Here is a 16,402-nt window from a genome sequence, read left to right on the forward strand (position 1 = left end):
ATGAACCGAAACCGGTCATATGAATAATTAAAAAAAAATTGCAATCAAGACGGATTTTAAGTAACAATACAAAAGAAATCTGTAGTTTAAGAGGGGAGTAAAGATACGGTAACGCCCTTTAAAGCGTAGCCGACAGCATTTCCAGATTAATCCTTAGTAAATTGATGGTTACCACCTTCTTCTGCAGAGAGCTTTATATTATCAAGAACATTTTAGATTTAAATTCATCGAAGGTGATTTAAATCGTTTCACGGGTGTTGTCCTTTCATGCTGAGGCAAGATTTTAAAAAAATCATCACTTCTAAAGAAGTAAGAACTTTATTTTTATAAAGATGCAGCATTTTAATATGACTAAGAGGCGAGTTACAAAGCAGATAATTCATTGAGTTAGAAGTAAGAAATATTTAAGTAAAAAAAAAAGTTTAGCTTTTGAGGAACAGCACCGGCCGGAGTGGTCGAGCGGTTCTAGGCGCTTCAGTGTGCTGTCCTTAGGTTAGTTAGGTTTAAGTAGTTCTAGGAGACTGATGACCTCAGATGTTAAGTCCTATAGTGCTCAGAGCCATTTGAACCATTTTTGAGGAACAACGATTTTATTTCAAGGGTATTAAATGGGGATAACGCCAATCCAAGAAAGAGAAAAATGGCGAGCAGAAAGTACGGATGATGCGAAGGAAAGGTGACTGTTTACAAAACAATACGTCAGTGGACAGGTGCAACTCTTCATAATGGTCTAGTGTTCGACCCCAGAGGATCCGGGGATTCTTATTTTCTGTAACGTATGGCTTGTTATAACTATGTCTCCGATTTGTTGATGCGAAAAGTGGTCAGTTCTGAAACTGTCAGAGGACATAGGACCACATCTAGTAAAGCAGCGTAGTTTTTAATCCAGCCTCCAGGATGTGGACAGCTTTACATTTCACATCAAAACGAAGACCAGATTGAGGCAGTGGTTTCAAAAAGCGAAGATGCAGAAATACCTTTTTTCCTGCGTAGAAATGACTATTATGAGTTACTGCAAGTTAAAAGTGGCAGCATACCTATTAAATTCTAGTGCTATCTTCAAAACAGGTGGCGCTATTAGGTTGTGAAATTTCTATTGCATTTAAAGAAATAGTGAAAGGAGACTGTAGTATTCGTCTTTAATACACTATCTGACAAAAAGAATCCACACATTCATGTGTAAAGTGGAACTGACCACAAGATGTCACGAGAGGCAGACCGCCAGTGCAAAAGGTGGCAGTACAGAAGCAGCAACATCAGAGTGGATATCTCTGAAGAGATCAGCGAATGTAGACTAGTCGTTAGTTGTCACCTGAGTAACAGATCAAAAAAATGGTTCAAATGGCTCTGAGCACTATGTGACTTAACTTCTGAGGTCATAGTGCTCCCCTAGAACTTGAACTACTTAAAACTAACTTAAGGACATCACTCACGTCCATGCCCGAGGTAGGATTCGAACCTGCGACCGTAGCAGTCGCGCAGTTCCAGACTGAAGCGCCTAGAACCGCTCGGCCACTGCGGCCGGCGCAATGCCCAGTACTCAAACAGTTCATACAGCCATAAACATTCTATCCCAGCAACAGTCTTGGATATCATAAAATCTATTTACAGAGACCCGGAAAATCCTGAATTACTGAAGAACTGTCTGCATGGTCAGATTCAAAATTCCCAATGAATCGTTCAGTAATCTTATATGGGCTCGCTTGCCAAAAAATCTATTTGTTGGAATGAAGACACTAAAGTGGAGGGGTCAGTGATGCTGTTATTGCTTTTAATGATGGCAACACTGGTTGGGTGAAAGTCCTACAGCATATGGCAATTAATCCTTGAGCAAACTGCATCAGAGAACTTTGAACGGATGGACAAGGTTGACATTGATAAAACAGAGTACGCAGCACAGTTGGTTACTAAGGAGTCCAAAAAGAAGAAAAGAAGAAAAAAATTTGGACAAAGATCAAGAGGATGATATACAGTATGGTGCAGGGTGCTTCTGAGTGGCTAAAAATAAAAAATTAAGCATATATTAAATGAGTTAATGTCTTTTGAAACCTTAGAAGCCGTTCCTGAAATTTTTCATTTTCTGTTGCATTTTCCCTAAATCTCTGAAACAACTTCGAGTAGAGTATTCAGATTTTCAGAGAGTAATAACATACATATCCTGAGTCTACTGAACTATAAGAAGAACATTATGTTTTGCGTAATTAAAATTATATAGGATAACGTAAGAAAAGTACACAAAATTTTAACCGTGTAATTAAAAATTTGTATTTCCGAAAGCAGTGGCTGAAATGCAATTATTGTATTTCAGTAGATTCCGAACATACAGTTTAATGTGCTGTAAAAGTTTCATGTCAATGGCTGCAGTGGTTCCTGATATAGAGGGAGGCCAAGTTACTAAATTTAAAATTGTCGGGATAGGGCGTTTTCCCTTTAAATTTCTTGAAAGAACCGCTCGTCAGTTCTAAATCGCTACCAGAAGTCCACATACCACAATGACCATGCGTAGGAAGTTACAACGAGTAGCTTTCTATGGCCGAAAAGTTCCTTCCAACTCACATACTTCTGTAGCCAATGTTAACAAAGAGAGGTCCCGTTGTGGGACCTCGCTTGCATATAACTGACGAACATAGATTTCGTAATTTTGCATGTTGCTCAGTAACGTTAAAAAAAGGAGTTACATGGGCTGGTTGCATGCTGTAAAGGAAAACGTAATAGCTTTCTACGCATGAGGTTGTTAGTTCGAATATCATTGGGTGTAATAATTTTTTTTAAATCTTTATCGAAATGACTTTGATTATTATTTTTATTCAGTTAACTGGTTTAAATGTAATTATTTTATTTCTATTTCTTTGTCACATCATTTTAGTCACCATATAATTTTTTCCATTTTTTTCTTTGTGTCATTCTTTCCCCAATCGGAATATTTAAGAATATGAGCTCAGTTATCTATTATAATATTCAATTATTTGATAATTCTGATCTGTTAGTTAAAAAACAAAGGACGAAATAATCTGTTTGTATTGACTGTGCAACGGTGTGAAAAATGAATTTTTTGTTACTAGATGTGCAATTTTTGCACGTTAATCCCATACAAATATTTAAAACATAACCATAATACCTACTGCAATATGGACAAGATAACTCAGATGAAGATTTAAGTCAAAGAAGGGTTTATAAGTAAAACGAATTTTAAGCAAAATGAGAAATAAATTTAATGAACTCAATAACGTGGACGAAAAAACAGGGCAACAAAACAAAAGGAATCGAGATCAATACATAACATTAATTGAAGGCACATGAACAACGATTTCGTGTGTAAGAAGAATGATAGGAAGAAAAGTGGGAGCATATGAAGTAGTTGATATTTTGATTAAACTTATGTGACATAGGAATGAAAATAAAAAATTATATTTAAACCAATTAATTGAATAAAAAATAATGCTCGAACTCTTTTCAATAAATATTCGAATTCACTGCACCTGACGAGAGTCGAAGCAACAATCTAATTCGTGGAAAGCTATTACCCTATCCATTACACAATGCTTGTCTGCGTACTGCGACGATTTTGACGTTACTGGGCATCACGCAAAATTCTGAAATTTTTTTCGTCACTTACTCACAAACGAGGCCCCACCAGGACGAGTGGTTGCAGGTTGTGATACATAGGATCTTAACCTACATCACCGTATATTTAGTTTCAAAAAGTCGATCGTACTGCTTGGGACCTCTCCTTGTAAGCGACGCTGTATGAAACGCAAACAGTGACGCCGTGACAATGGTGATTTGGCGATGAATCACGCTATACTCTGTGGCAGTCCTATGGAAGGTTCAGGATTTGATGAATGCTTGGAGAATGTTACCTTCCATCGTCTGTAACACAAGCAGCAAAGCACGGAGAAGAAGGTGTTACGGTAAGTGGGTGTTTTTCGTGGTTATGGTTTGACTCCTTACAGAGCTTGAGAAAACGGTGCGGGATACGAACACATATTACTCCTAGCAGTCGATGATTAGGTCGGAAACGATGATGTAATTTCATTACAATGCACCCTGTCATAGAGCACCATCTGTGAGGCAATGGTTTGTGTACAATAACATTCCTGAAATGGCATGGCCTACCTGGAGTCCTGACTTGAACACAATGGAATGTCTTTGGGATGATTTAGAACAAAGATTTCGCTCCATACCCTTGTGTATAACTTTAGTACTTCTCTGGTTTCGACTCTCCGGGAAGAACAGGTTGCCATTTCTCCACAGGCATTCGGACACCTTATTGAATGTGTACCCAACACAGTTCAAGCCGTCACAAAGGTAAAAGGTACATTTCATATTAGTTTTTCTGTAATAGGTATTCGGATCCTTTCATCAGATAGTGTACGTCATCGCCGCTACAGTTAACGGAAACACTGACGTCATTTGTCTTACCAACGTTATTCTATACAAAGAGGTCCATCCAGCGTGTCTCCCAGATTCAGATAAGTTCTTCCTTCTATCCTATTCATGTTACTAAGTAGATCATCTTGGCGTGATAGAGCTATCGTCAACAAGTGCCACATGGGCAACTATGTATTTAAGATGATTGGTACAACTAGTTCTCAACAAGTTTTTGACAAAACTGAGGTTTCGCGAGAAGATTTTCAGTGTATTTCCATAAATGTCACTCTCAACAGCACTGCGTCGAATAATTTAGTGCAGGTTTTGGTGATCTGCCGTCTTCAGTGAAAAACTCTGAAGTTCGTGGTGGTCGTCCTTCCGTCGGGGATGAATTTCCTATTGGTCGACAAAAATCGGTTGTTTTTCCAAAACATCATGTCAGAAGATCATTTCACTAAGAATAATAGTGAATTAATGTCTCCCTTCTCGTATTAGCCGGATTTATTGCCTGAAGAAGACCTCTTTCTGTTCTCATGCAGCAAACACAGATGCGTGGTTTGCTATTGTCATCGCTCCAAGAAGCTGTGGGATCCTTCCAAAACCATGTTTTCGAGGGCCAGCATCGGAATGAAAAACGTGTTTCCAGAACTGGTGGAAAAATGTTTTGACATCAAACGGAAATAGAGTGAGGAGCAATAAAACGAGTTGTACCTGAAAATCTTTTCCTTTCATTATTTTTGCACAGTGTTTTAGAGTAGGGGTGTAAGTTTAATAGCACACCATTTTGGCTATCATAGTTCGATAGGCCGAAAATCGTGACAGCTCGATAAGAGAATGATCGAAGTTAGGAAATATGGAGCGCTATATGACGGAATAGATCCCCCCACAGCAAGTCATGAAGGCCGCCGTGTCATTCGCATCCCACAGCCGTCACTGAATGCTAATATGGAGCGGCATGTGATCAGCACACCGCTCTCCCTGCCGTATGTCAGTTTACGAGATCGGAGCCGCTTCTTCTCAGTCAAGTAGCTCCTCAGTTTGCCTCACAAGGGCTGAGCGCGCCCTGTTTGCCAACAGCGCTCGGCAGACCGGATGGTCACCCATCCAAGTACACGACGCAATAACACGTCTTTACTGTTAGAGGTTTCTGTCAAAGGGGTGAAAATTTGATTACACCGATTTGTATAGTGCGTCCAGGTTACGCTAGATATAATGTCCACATTCGTCATCTCTGAAAAGCATAATGGAAGAATTTTAAGGTACTGCTACAGCTGTTGTAAAGCAGACAACAAAGGCTGGCAGTGGTCTTAGAGGCATGAACATAGCGGCCTTTCGCTAGAGCTGGCCGTAAATTCATCGAGTCGTTCGCGTGCAGCAGAACAGAACCTTTCAACAGCCACTCTCGACCGTATTCTTACCAAACATTCGGACCGCCATGCTACAAAATTCAGTACACTGAACAACTTCCGCCAACACGACATGCACAGAGCAGATATTTCGCCAACTGAATAACAAGAAGTGAATGCCAGTTTTGTGGGAAAAATCATCTACAGCATCGAGTCCCATCTTCATTTCGATGGCTTCATTAATAGACATAGTTGTCTTATTTGGTGTTTATAAGATCCACCAATAATTAATGAGGAAAAAATGAATCCCCAGCGGGTCACTGTTTGGTGTGCATTGTGGTCTGGAGGAATCAGTGCACCATTTATCATTGGAAACGAGGCAGGTTATGCATTTACGGTAAGTGGCTGACGTTATGGTAACCCACTTGTTTGTGCCTCAACTGGAAAATGTTTCTCTTAAAGACATGTGGTTTCAGGAAGACGTTGCCAGTAGCTGTACAGCCCTTGAAACACTGACCGTCCTGTACGAGTATTTCGCTGTACATGTCACGCCCGTTTGGTGGCCAAAATAGGTTGCCAAGATCTTGCGACTGAACAAATGGCTCTGAGCACTATGCGACTTAACTTCTGAGGTCATCAGTCGCCTACAACTTAGAACTAATTAAACCTAACTAACCTAAGTGAAGTGTTGGCAGAAGAGCCAAGACTGTGTTGCTACAGGAGGCCGAAATGCACGCGTTTAATTACACGCTGACTGGCGTGAGGTCTGGAACAGTTAAGGGAATTAATAGTAGCAAACAGGAGGTAACTGGTAGACTACTTAACTTTATTCCATAATTGGAGAACATAGGTCTGACGGTACAGGCTTTATAAGAGAACCAGCGAAAGATAAATGGCGCCTTGCTAGGTCGTAGCAAATGACGTAGCTGAAGGCTATGCTAACTATCGTCTCGGCAAATGAGAACGTAATTTGTCAGTGAACCATCGCTAGCAAAGTCGGCTGTACAACTGGGGCGAGTGCTAGCACGTCTCTCTAGACCTGCCGTGTGGCGGCGCTCGGTCTGCAATCACTGATAGTGGCGACACGCGGGTCCGACGTATACTAATGGACCGCGGCCGATTTAAAAGCTACCACCTAGCAAGTGTGGTGTCTGGCGGTGACACCACACTAAGGACATCACACACATCCATGCCAGAGGCAGGATTGGAACCTGCGACCGTACCGGTCGCTCGGCTCCAGACTGTAGCGCCTAGAACCGCACGGCCACTCCGGCCGGCTGCGACTGAACAACTATGGATTTGTGTATGTGGGTTTCCCTAGGGTATCCGGTTTACGAAAACAACCTAATGACCACCTAAGTACCAAAAGCCGAAACTGAACGCTGTGTCGACGAAAAGCCACGACATTCCTGCAGAACAGTTATTGAAAATTTCGCCAGAAGAGTAGACGTGACCCACCAAGGCTGTGGAGGCCATATATCGGATGCGTCATGCCGTACCTAATTTCCAAATATCTTGTTATAAATCGATAAATTATGATGAATATCAGTCAGCTGCACTGCTCTTTAAGTAGTTTTTATTTCATAAATCACTCGCGATGAGCCAATTTAGGCATACTGCCATCATCAGGTACCCTGTAAATACGTAAGTAATTGATGGTCTTAATATAATGGTCTGTAACTATGATCAGAAAAGTCATAAACCATTAGTTTGGTGTGTTTACCTCACATGTAATATCGTTGCTGCCATGCCTGTCTTTATTGATGGTGTGCCGCGCGGGATTAGCCGAGCGGTCTGAAACGCTGCAGTCATGGACTGTGCAGCTGATACCGGCGGAGGCTCGAGTCGTCCCTCCAGCATGAATGTGTGTGTTTGTCCTTAAGATAATTTAGGTTAAGTAGTGTGTAAGCTTAGGGGCTGATGACCTTAGCATTTAAGTCCCATAAGATTTCACAGACATTTGAACATTTTTTTATTGATGGTGAATTGTTAGTAGCTTCTTAGATTTACGGTGGATACGTATATCTGACTTGACTTTAGTCGGGTTTTATGTATACTACTTGACAGTTTGGATGATAGTGGATCAGCGATGTTACATGTTTACATATTTACCATTATCAAGAGGTGATGTGTGGAAATACGTTTTTTTTATTTTTATTGGTTTGGTTCTAATTACTTTTTTGGCCTGGAATTTGGTTTGTTTTATTGGATACTTTTATCTCATATTTTTATTTTTTCGTAATAAATTTGTTAATGTCAATGATTTTTTATGTTTTCATGGTGTTATGTCTTTGTCTTATACTCTACATGTTCTTATCGCTGTTGCTATGGATACATGTTATTTAGAGTCTCTTATTTATTACTTTGGTTTCTTGCTTTATAATGTGAATAAAGCTTTTTATGTACTGTTTGTGTTATAGGTCGCTTTGTTCACTCAGAAAATTTGTGACGTTGGTGTGTCCATGTGAATATATCTTTGTTTCCTCAAGGATGTTTATGAATGCCCCCTTTAGCGAAACGTATCGCAAGCAAAGGCCTACATACGAAATAATGGAACTTCATCAGTACAGACAATTCCAAGGCTGTGCCACATTGAGAGCGCAAGCGAAGTGAGTAGAGTTGACGCCACTTTACAAGTCACTAGTCTTGAAGGTGCTACTGAACTGCGCTGTCACCCATCGGCCGCGGCGCTTATGACCTCTCACATAGGGGCCACTGCTGTCGCGTTGTCGTCCTGGAGGAAGGTCTCCTCTCACAGCCATTTCTTCTCCGTCGTCCCCATCTGGCGTGCCGGCGCTTCACTTTATGCTGTAACATGAATAAAATTTTATATGAACTTTTAGTGCTCTATGTCGGTTAGTTCATTCTGTAAATTTGTGCGGTTGCTGTAAGTATGTGAATATATCTCTATTTCCTCAACGATGTTCATGAATGCTCCATTTGCGAAACATGGAAGATTTCTAGGGCTTCATTTATGGGCTTTACACAGTGTTTTTCTGTTTGTAGGTGTTGAAAATTTGTTGATGGTTTGTTTGCACTTTCACTGGTGTGATCTTGCAAGCTTCAAACTTTCAATTGTAATCAAGTGTTTAATAAAGTGGAAAAGGTAATGTTAATCAGAACACTGGGTGGAGTTGTGGTCTAAATAACAATAGATTTAATCATTCTTAACATCACAAGACAAAACAACAAAAAATGGCTAAAGAAATGACACACAAACATTTCTTTATTGGGCATATAATTTTAATGGTATGCGGTGTATCGTGAACAAAGTCATCAGCTGGGGATCAACACACAACACTAACCAGAACTAATCGATTTACCTGACTTCATACATAGGAATCAGTGGTATGGCCCAATAACTATGCTACTGTCAACGATCTATACGGTACTATTCCATAAAGAAAAATATGGTTCCAACGAACAGGGTGCTGAGAAGCATAAATTGGAGCCAAACGCCGTAGCAGTGCATACTAACCACCCTGCTGGTCAGCGTGGCACACCGCAGGGCGTTCGGCGACTGGAGTCATGGGTGGCAGCAGTCACTATTTAACGGTGCGCGTCCGAAAAAATGCAAGTACGCAGTCTCGCGTTCAGCTAATTCGCAATGCAGGTACTTCTCTAAGAGCCTCTGAAACCCTAGTGGATCACAGTGTCCAAGTGTACCCATTTGCTGGTCTGCCTACCCAATCTGACTCCGTGCCACGACTATGCGTGACACAGTATGTCAAATGTTTAGACGGCCGACTCAAAACAAATAAGTACACCCGCACATCACCCGTTGTGTGTGTGATGCAAGAAGCAGTACCTCTGACAGTTTAGATGGTGACTGCCACCGGCTCTAAGTGGCATACTAGCAAGGCACACAAGTTTCACTTTTAGGTAAAGACCTACAGTTCTTCACTAGCGAAGTGCCAGTAAAAGAGTGACCTCTTCCTCCCAGCTTTCCTCTCCCGCTTGGTAGCCTGGCACATTTACATCTTAGACTACTCCCACTTTAGACCAAGCCAATCACGAGCTGGAGCGCGGCGCTCGAAGATGGGAGACTGCCCCTTGCTCTGCATACACAGATTTGACCAGTCAGCGACTTTAAAAATTAATTGGGAAAAAAGGAAAAATATTCAGCTTCACGGCCTCTTTCCCATGTGTTTACGCTATGTCGTTTGCTAATAGCATTACCTGGACGGAACCACAACCCCGCATGTTTTAATACCTAGGTAGCAGAATTCCTTAACTTCATGTACTTAGTGACCATGACTCCTAATTTATAGTTTCTCACTGTTCTCATTACTTTTGTCTGTCTTTGATTTACTCTCAACCCATAATCATTAGGCTGTTTATTCCATTCAGCAGATCATGTAATTCTTCTTGACTTTCACTCAGAATAGCAATGTCGTCAGTGAATCTTATCATTGATATCCTTTAATCTTAAAATTCAATTCTACTCTTCTACCTTCCATTTATTTCCATCATTGCTTCTTCGATGTACAGATTGTGCCCATTTCGAACATTCCAAAGAACAGCCATAAACCCCTAAAAGCCCCGTGCCTTCACAAATTTGTTTTGTAGCAGAATCTGGGCGTCTGGGGCCACTGACCTGTCCCACGGAAATTCGCAGAAACACACAGTCGTCTCATCGGCTTCCTGCCTAACAAGGGCCCATCCTCTGCTTTACTGCCGGTCATCAATGCTCTGCCCATAGCAGTGGCGACTCCTTGGCGCCAGTTAGCCTATCTGGACGCGGCCGCCGACCGACCGGCGCCATCCAGCGTGTCCGCACAATGAGACCGACGGACTGGACAGTCTGCAAATGTTTTGACCCTGGTTCCACCGAAAATCCGCTCCCCTTGGCCCTCAGCTGCCCTATGCTTTTACTGCAGTCGTTTAAATTGGCACCCTCTACCTTTGAACGCAGGGAAAGCTTACTGCTATTCCTTCACTAGAGCAGACAAGCAAGAGAATTAACTACTTCAACCATTTCATCATATGAATTAAGTCAGATCATATCCAGGTATAGCAACCAAGTAATAAAGGTCAACTTCCCTAAGAACATTACGTAGCATAACACCATATCAGACTCGACAGTGCCCTGCAATCTCTCATTCTTCACATCGAATGTTGAAGCTTCTATCGGTTTGCATTTGTGGCATGTGTTACATGAAATTTTGTAAACGTCGGTTATGGGAATTTTGGAGCTGCCTTTTTGGATTTTGTTATTGAGAGTGTGTGTGTTTTGATATGCTGAGGCAATGTGGGTTTTGTTGAATAATTTGTTTATTTTGTTTGACACTTTTCCTAGACAAGTTGTGGTTACGTATGTTGTTTTTTTCCTTTCTTTTGTGTGTATTTTTAGTGTTATTTTTATGTACGTTGGGCCCTTCTGGTTGTGTTTTACTGTGGTGTAATTGTGATACAATATTGGGGTCATAATCGTTTTGCTGGGCCTTGTATTCCAAGATTTCTATTTCAATTTGAATTGGTTCGTCGTCTGGTGGCAAGCATTGGGTAGAAGAATTCGAGTTTGTGTTCTTTGAATTGATATGAGTGTGCATTGATAATACAGACTGTTGTGGTAGACTTCCTGTAAATTTCGAAGCAATATTCTTAATATGTAAGTCGAGAGAGTTAACTGTTTTCGCCCTTTCGTGTTCTAAGGTAAATTTCATTTTGGATGTAACTGATTCAGTGATTGATATATTTCGTCTATGTCAGTAAGACTGCCTTCTATAAACATTGAAGTGTTGTCTACGAATCTGTAGTAGCATATGATTCTTTATTAGTTGTGTTCTTTGTTGCAAAGAATTTTTCTTCTAAGCCATTAGGAAATATGTGTGTTCAGCACCCAGATCAGATGTACACACAAAAATAAAATCAAACACCTCATGGAGAAGCAACAGCCCCCGCCAAAACTAACAACATAATATCCCTTTTCAGTTTTCATAAAAGAACAGGACATGGCAGCAACGATATTACGTGTAAGGTAAAAACACCACACGAACACACTACAACTTTTCTCATCATAGTTACAGAAAATTATATTAAGACCATACCTACTTATGTATGCACCTGATGATGGATATACGCCGAAATGGGATCATCGTGGATGATTTATAAAATAAAAACCATTTAAAGAGCAGTGTAGCTGGTTGACATTCATAATAATCAAGTCATTGGAAAATATATGTTGCACTGCTGTCCCAATGAACAAAAGCAGAAGTCGATAAATGATTCGCTACAGAAACTCACGTTCCATTTAAATTCAAATATGATCTTTTAAACTTTAAAGGTTATCCTGATATACGGAAAGCGTAAAGACACGAATCGTGATTTTTATTTCAATGCACTATGTATTTCAAGTCCTGGGGGCTCATTCCCAGGTGCTTGATCAGTCTGCATCATTTTCCAAATTTAGGTTACTGCTGCACGTGTTACGACTACATAGGCATATTGAGATTACAAAGTTTACAAAACTATATCTAAGTACTCTTAACGGAACCAGTAGTAACCTAAATTCAAGCAATGACGTAGACTGATCAAGCACTTGAAGATGAGACCCTAGGGCTCTAAATGCATCGTGCATTGAAATAAGAATCACAATTTGCGCCTGAAATCGGTGTATTTTTTATTCCTCGTCAGTATAACAGTCAGCGAAGCAGCACTGTCAGCAATGAATAAAATTACGACAGCTATTGTGTCCTTGTTATTCGGGAGGCTTGGGACCCTCTAGCGGTGGACACTTATCGAAAAGTACCGCAGGGTTTCCCTATCTGCGCGGAGGAGATGCTGAAACGCAAACGCTCCGCAGGGACAGTGAGGACTACAAATATTGACGGCTCGGCCGGAGACGCCTGCGGCTATCGCCGGCTGTTGTCTGACCGCGGTTTGCTTGCGTCGACTCGACTCGCCACAGGAAAACAGGCGGCCCTCCATGGCACGCTGTACGTGGCGTTCCGCCGCGCTGTTGAATCAGGTGCGGCCTGCGCGCCCGGAGATAAGGCCGCTGCCCGCCGCCGCTTATTTACCCGACGGCAAGCGTGTTTCCTTTCCGTGCCCCGGGCGCCTCCAGACCCACTCGAGGAAACTTTCCTGTCAGAGGGCAGAGTCTGATCTTGGCGCAGCAAGGTGCTGTCACCGCGCCGGCCGGCGTGGCCGAGCGGTTCTAGGCGCTACAGTCTGGAACCGCGCGACCGCTACGGTCTCAGGTTCGAATCCTGCCTCGGGCATGGATGTGTGTGATGTCCTTAGGTTAGGTTTAAGTAGTTCTAATTTCTAGGGGCAGCAGCCTTTTCAGTAGTTGCAAGGGCAACAGTCTGCATGATTGACTGATCTGGCCTTGTAACAATAACCAAAATGGCCTTGCTGTGCTGGTACTGCGAACGGCTGAAAGCAAGGGGAAACTACAGCCGTAATTTTTCCCGAGGGCATGCAGCTTTACTGTATGATTAAATGATGATGGCGTCCTCTCGGGTAAAATATTCCGGAGGTAAAATAGTCCCCCATTCGGATCTCCGGGCGGGGACTACTCAAGAGGATGTCGTTATCAGGAGAAAGAAAACTGGCGTTCTACGGATCGGAGCGTGGAATGTCAGATCCCTTAATCGGGCAGGTAGGTTAGAAAATTTAAAAAGGGAAATGGATAGGTTGAAGTTAAATATAGTGGGAATTAGTGAAGTTCGGTGGCAGGAGGAACAAGACTTTTGGTCAGGTGACTACAGGGTTATAAACACAAAATCAAATAGGGGTAATGCAGGAGTAGGTTTAATAATGAATAGGAAAATAGGAATGCGGGTAAGCTAAAACAAACAGCATAGTGAACGCATTATTGTTGCCAGGATAGATACAAAGCCCACACCTACTACAGTAGTACATGTTTAAATGCCAACTAGCTCTCAGATGACGAAGAAATTGAAGAAATGTATGATGAAATAAAAGAAATTATTCAGATTGTGAAGGGAGACGAAAATTTAATAGTCATGGGTGACTGGAATTCGAGTTAGGAAAAGGGAGAGAAACAAACATAGTAGGTGAATATGGATTGGGGGGAAGAAATGAAAGAGGAAGCCGCCTGGTAGAATTTTGCACAGAGCACAACATAATCATAACTAACACTTGGTTTAAGAATCATGAAAGAAGGTTGTATGCATGGAAGAAGCCTGGAGATACTAAAAGGTATCAGATAGATTATATAATGGTAAGGCAGAGATTTAGGAACCAGGTTTTAAATTGTAAGACATTTCCAGGGGCAGATGTGGACTCTGACCACAATCTATTGGCTATGACCTGTAGATTAAAACTGAAGAAACTGCAAAAATGTGGGAATTTAAGGAGATGGGACCTGGATAAACTGAAAGAACCAGAGGTTGTACAGAGTTTCAGGGAGAGCATAAGGGAACAATTGACAGGAATGGGGGAAAGAAGTACAGTAGAAGAAGAATGGGTAGCTTCGAGGGACGAAGTAGCGAAGTCAGCAGAGGATCAAGTAGGTAAAAAGACGAGGGCTAGTAGAAATCCTTGGGTAACAGAAGAAATATTGAATTTAATTGATGAAAGGAGAAAATACAAAAACGCAGTAAATGAAGCAGGCAAAAAGGAATACAAACATCTCAAAAATGAGATCGACAGGAAGTGCAAAATGGCTAAGCAGGGATGGCTAGAGGACAAATGTAAGGATGTAGAGGTCTATCTCACTAGGGGTAAGATAGATACTGCTAACAGGAAAATTAAAGAGACCTCTGGAGATAAGAGAACGACTTGTATGAATATCAAGAGCTCAGATGGAAACCCAGTTCTAAGCAAAGAAGGGAAAGCAGAAAGGTGGAAGGAGTATTTAGAGGGTCTATACAAGGGCGATGTACTTGAGGACAATATTATGGAAATGGAAGAGGATGTAGATGAAGATGAAATGGGAGATATGATACTGCGTGAAGAGTTTGACAGAGCACTGAAAGACCTGAGTCGAAACAAGGCCCCCGGAGTAGACAACATTCCATTGGAACTACTGACGCCCTTGGGAGAGCCAGTCCTGACAAAACTCTACCATCTGGTGAGCAAGATGTATGAAACAGGCGAAATACCCTCAGACTTCAAGAAGAATATAATAATTCCAATCCCAAAGAAAGCAGGTGTTGACAGATGTGAAAATTACCGAACTATCAGTTTAATAAGTCACAGCTGCAAAATACTAACACGAATTCTTTACAGACGAATGGAAAAACTAGTAGAAGCCAACCTCGGGGAAGATCAGTTTGGATTCCGTAGAAACACTGGAACACGTGAGGCAGTACTGACCTTACGACTTATCTTAGAAGAAAGATTAAGGAAAGGCAAACCTACGTTTCTAGCATTTGTAGACTTAGAGAAAGCTTTTGACAATGTTGACTGGAATACTCTCTTTCAAATTCTAAAGGTGGCAGGGGTAAAATACAGGGAGCGAAAGGCTATTTACAATTTGTACAGAAACCAGATGGTTGTTATAAGAGTCGATGGACATGAAAGGGAAGCAGTGGTTGGGAAGGGAGTAAGACAGGGTTGTAGCCTCTCCCCGATGTTGTTCAATCTGTATATTGAGCAAGCAGTAAAGGAAACAAAAGAAAAATTCAGAGTAGGTATTAAAATTCATGGAGAAGAAATAAAAACTTTGAGGTTCGCCGATGACATTGTAATTCTGTCAGAGACAGCAAAGGACTTGGAAGAGCAGTTGAATGGAATGGACAGTGTCTTGAAAGGAGGATATAAGATGAACATCAACAAAAGCAAAACAAGGATAATGGAATGTAATCTAATTATGTCGGGTGATGCTGAGGGAATTAGATTAGGAAATGAGGCACTTAAAGTAGTAAAGGAGTTTTGCTATTTGGGGAGCAAAATAACTGATGATGGTCGAAGTAGAGAGGATATAAAATGTAGGCTGGCAATGGCAAGGAAATCGTTTCTGAAGAAGAGAAATTTGTTAACATCCAGTATTGATTTAAGTGTCAGGAAGTCATTTCTGAAAGTATTCGTATGGAGTGTAGCCATGTATGGAAGTGAAACATGGACGATAAATAGTTTGGACAAGAAGAGAATAAAGGCTTTCGAAATGTGGTGCTACAGAAGAATGCTGAAGATTAGATGGGTAGATCACATAACTAATGAGGAAGTAATGAATAGGATTGTGGAGAAGAGAAGTTTGTGGCACAACTTGACCAGAAGAAGGGATCGGTTGGTAGGACATGTTCTGAGGCATCAAGGGATAACCAATTTAGTATTGGAGGGCAGCGTGGAGGGTAAAAATCGTAGAGGGAGACCAAGAGATGAATACACTAAGCAGATTCAGATGGATGTAGGTTGCAGTAGGTACTGGGAGATGAAGCAGCTTGCACAGAATAGAGTAGCATGGAGAGCTGCATCAAACCAGTCTCAGGACTGAAGGCCACAACAACAACAACAAGTTCTAGTGGACTAATCACTTCACAAGTGAAGTCCCATAGTGCTCAGAGCCATTTGACCCTTTTTTCTCTGTCGTCGCCGTAGTTCTCCCCGACTCCGCACCCTATTTCCTTCCTCTCTTGTAATTTATTTACACTGAGGCGACAAAAGTTGTGGGATGCTTCCTATTATCGTGTCGGAAATTCTTTTTGCCCGGCGCTTTGCAGAGGAGAGAGTGTATAGGTGGAAAGTGTACATCTAAGGCCTCTATTAGCGGG

This window comes from Schistocerca piceifrons, chromosome 3 (genome assembly GCF_021461385.2).
Source record: "Schistocerca piceifrons isolate TAMUIC-IGC-003096 chromosome 3, iqSchPice1.1, whole genome shotgun sequence".
In the NCBI taxonomy this organism is placed as follows: Eukaryota; Metazoa; Arthropoda; class Insecta; order Orthoptera; family Acrididae; genus Schistocerca; species Schistocerca piceifrons.